This window comes from Corvus brachyrhynchos, unplaced genomic scaffold, assembly GCF_000691975.1.
Source record: "Corvus brachyrhynchos isolate BGI_N302 unplaced genomic scaffold, ASM69197v1 scaffold1376, whole genome shotgun sequence".
In the NCBI taxonomy this organism is placed as follows: domain Eukaryota; kingdom Metazoa; phylum Chordata; class Aves; order Passeriformes; family Corvidae; genus Corvus; species Corvus brachyrhynchos.
In genome coordinates this window covers 53,815-57,796 of record NW_008238521.1, presented here as the reverse complement: position 1 = coordinate 57,796, position 3,982 = coordinate 53,815, and the positions used below count along the sequence as shown (strand labels likewise).

At 41.9% G+C, this 3,982-nt stretch overlaps 1 long non-coding RNA gene across 1 annotated transcript; it reads right to left on the bottom strand.

Annotated features, from left to right (window-relative positions):
* Nucleotides 1-2,007: 2,007 nt before the first annotated feature.
* On the bottom strand, nucleotides 2,008-3,976 carry LOC108447386. Its single transcript, XR_001862931.1, has 2 exons — nucleotides 3,811-3,976; nucleotides 2,008-3,221 (listed from the first exon to the last, which is right to left on the bottom strand). It is a non-coding gene; the product is annotated as an uncharacterized LOC108447386 (long non-coding RNA).
* Nucleotides 3,977-3,982: the final 6 nt, after the last annotated feature.

The following is a 3,982-nucleotide window of genomic DNA, read 5'->3' as shown; positions in this document are numbered from 1 at the left end:
GAACTGCAGTGCAGCGATGCTCTGCAGTTTCCCAGGCTAACCAAACTGGGATAACCCAGCTCCTATGACACAGGGGGTCTTTGGCCTCCTTTTTAACACCCTTCTGTTTCCACCCTCCAGTAAAGAAAAACCCTCCCATAAACTGGATTGTATTTCCATTTCCTGGCAGCACTCTCAGGACATGGAAGGCAGATGGCCTGGCTGGCTGGTTTACTTAGTCTGTCCCCTCTCCTGAAGTGCAAGAATTCTTCCCTCTGCCCCAGGTGTCAGACAACAAAGGAAGCCCATACCTTACAACAAAGCTGGGTGCGTGCAGGAACTCATGCCTTCTGATCAACAAATCAATATGATTTCACAGAAGCTTTTTATTGTTTAAAATACACTCCACTCACACATCTCACAACATTGGCATCATACCCTACTTATACATTCTACCTACTTATACATATCACTCTACTTAATACATTTTCTTACTTACGCTTTTTACAACTTCTACACAACACAGTACTTATGCATTTTACCTACTTATACATAATACACTACTTATACATTTTACTTATTTATACATATTACTCTACTTCTACATCTTACAACCTTTACATGATACTCTACTTATACATTTTACAACTCATCCATAATACAGTACATATACATTTTGCATGAGATTTCACATTGCTTGATTGGTTTCTCTATTCTGTCCATGAGCTCCACACACACTTTTCTGATGATTGGTTTTGATATAGTGCGGCACAATCCTTTTTATCTATTTCTTGCTGTCTTGATACTTAGTTTTTCAGCTTCTTCTTTCCCAATTCTTTTCCACTTTAGCACAGTTTACCTTTCAGTCCTTGATGAATTCCTGAGGGCTCTAACAGGTGGGACTCCTCATCCAGGCAAGCAGAGTCAAGACGATGACAGCAACAAAACCCATCCAGTGGTCAGGAGCCAAGTTAGTCCAGGAAATCCAAACACCAGACCAGCAGAGAACAAATATAAACCTATACCACCTCTCCACTCAAAGCTTCAGACTGGAGCTTAAAAACCCTCTTGGGGCTGATGTGCTGCAGCTGAAGTTGGAAAGGCCAGGTGAAGCCAGTGAGGGTAATTCCAGCCTGGTCCCACTCTGAGGGCTCTGGTAAAAAATAACTAAAAATTTTTTGGCTGGGGCACACTATCAAGGTTCAAATACTTTACAACACATGAGAGCAGGTCAGATCAGGCTTCCTAAGGAGTAGATAAGGGTATGGAAAAGACTTGCAAAACATCTGAGACATGAACCTTTCAGACACTGTTTCCTGGAAGCAGATGCACATGCAGGGCAAGAGAGAGGGCAACACACTGCTCTGTACGGAGGCACTGAGGGGGCCCTTGGCCTCACAGCATCAGTGGAGCATCAGTACCACAGCAAAGGTGCAGTGGGCTTGTAGGCCAAGCAGGGCTCTGTGCCAAGAGGAAGTATTGCTGCTACTTCTTCACTTCTAAAAAGCCATCAAATTCAGACTATATACAACATATATAGAAATAACTTTTAATTTTAAAAAAAACCTTGTATCAAACATTGCATCAGACCTTAAGGCAAGATTCAAGTTTAAGACAAACCAGTGTTAAAAAAGTGTTTTAAAAATAATCAGAATGTGCAATAAACTACAATGTAGCAATAGGTTGTAGTGTTGAAACTTTACTGAACTGTTTTCATATGGCCTGTATTTCCTGTCATTTTGACCAAAAAAATAAATTGACACTAAAACTGGGTCATCTGTCCAGTGCCATTCCAGATATTACACATGGAAGAAAACTGCACAAAAACCAGAGAGTCCTATTAAATTGGCTTCAACTGTCCTACACAGAAAAACTGCCTGTACATTCAATGTTTAATCTCTGTTAATACTTCTTGGGATTGCAGATACATTCCAAGCTATGCTATTTAGATGCAAGTTTAAACAACTTGCTTTTGTTTTCTCACTGTGAATACACTGGGAAATGAAAAATCTATCCAGAATCACAATGGAAAGCTTTGGAGCTTTTTTTTTATTGCTCTTCAAGACATCAATCATCTTTTCCTTTCCAGCTAGTCACCAAATGTTGGCATACTTACTAGACTCTTACAAGGCACTGTACAGAAATTGGAACAAGACTTTAACATATTAAAGCAAAGTATTATGAGCCTCATTAGCTACCCAAGGACTAAGGAAGTAAGATGAGCCAAAGCACAGTATTCCATGGGGTGTGTCACTGATTTGACCTGACCCCTCTTTCTTCATGTCTCTCCCTCCCCACAGGCCCGAAGCAGAGACACTGCTTTCCAGGTGTGAGATACATTGACTATGGCAATGCAGCGGGCTACTTCTACCTTATTGCTTGAGGACATCAATATGAAACATGCCCTGGCACTACTGAGAGCCGACTACACAACTTAAGCTAGATGCGAGGCTTCCAGATCCCCTGGTTTGAACTGCTGGTTCTCACCTACCCTTACCTTACACATGCAGTTAGGTTTTTGCCCCATGGTCATGCCACACAAGAAAATAATCTGAAGCTATCACTTATCCCCACTATTTTCAAGTAGTTTTTCTGTGTTCAGCTGAAGTTGTTGGATAAGGTAGGCAGCATTTCCTGGTGCACCAGAGTCCACTTGAACCAGATATGCATTTGAAAACAAACAAACAGAAAAGGATGATTATTGACAAATATGGCAATATGACAACAGAAAGTGAATGGTGCCAGCAATTTATGTGCTCCCACTCCTAACACTGGCAATATTAGACTTCCAGCTTGAAATAATTACTTTCTCTTGGGGTTCAGGAAGAAGAAAGTATTGTCTTTGGGATTTATTCTGCCTGTTACAAAGCAAGAAAGAAAATATATGCAGCTAACATAAAGGTTTTGAATTGTACTGTCATATGCTGTGTGAAAGAGAAATTTTACCTTACACTTCTCTCCACCTTAATTGGCTTTCTTAATGAACCACATTATTCCCTGTCACCTTTGTTTTCTTGTACTGTTGCTTCCCAGGCAAATGCTTTTGCAGTCTTCTGACTCCTGGGTAGATTGTTTTCTTGGCGGATAACCATTGTCTGGCAAAGCAGTGGGTGTGCCTGGAGTGCAGGGAGAGTCACTGGGGAAAGCTGCATTTGACACTTCAGTCTGATTTGTTACTTGATCTTGGCACAGTAAAGCTTCTATCTCTTCACCCTTTAGTGAAAAAGTTCCCACAGCCCAGACTGAAAGGAAGAGTAGGAGTGAGGTGGAAAAGGGTATAGAGGATAAAAAGGGATTTCAGTTGAGTCTGAACTGATTAACTCTGTACAGAATCATCTCCTATCAAGTAACAAACAAGTGTCTTTCTTTACAGTGTTTGCAGGGCTCTTCAGATAAAGAATAACACTGCTAGGCACCAAGATGTAAGCTGGCTGCATAAGGTTTTGAACTAATAATAGACCCACTCTTGAACAGGCAAGAAACTCTTTTCCACAATGCCCAACCATCAGGATACTTGACCCCCTAACGACCAGGCCTGTCTGGAACCTTGGCCAACACCCCTGAAAAAACCCCAGCCTGAACCCAGTCCTTCCATACTCACCTCAAAAACATGTGCCATGTGTACTGAGCAATGAAACTTTTACCTGTTGACAGATCTGGCATTAATTTACAAAGCACAGCAATATAGTTCTAAACAGGAGTACTACGTTCAGTGCACATTAACTAAGGTGACAGCCTGAGATTCTGATCAGTGAGACAGGAGAGTATCTTCAGGTTTCTTTGTTGGCACTGAAGAACTGACCAGACCTGGAAGCTATTGGAAGCACCCACCTTCTCTTCCTGGCTCTCCCTGCAGAGTGGTGCCATCCCTGAACATACAGAGCTGTGGGCTTCCAAAGTTGGGACAGGAGCAGGGTCAGCAGCGCAATGGTCTTTCTGCACCGAGTCCTGGCTGTGTCGACCATCAGCATTTTTGCTGTAAGATCTAGTGCAGAATTAGAAA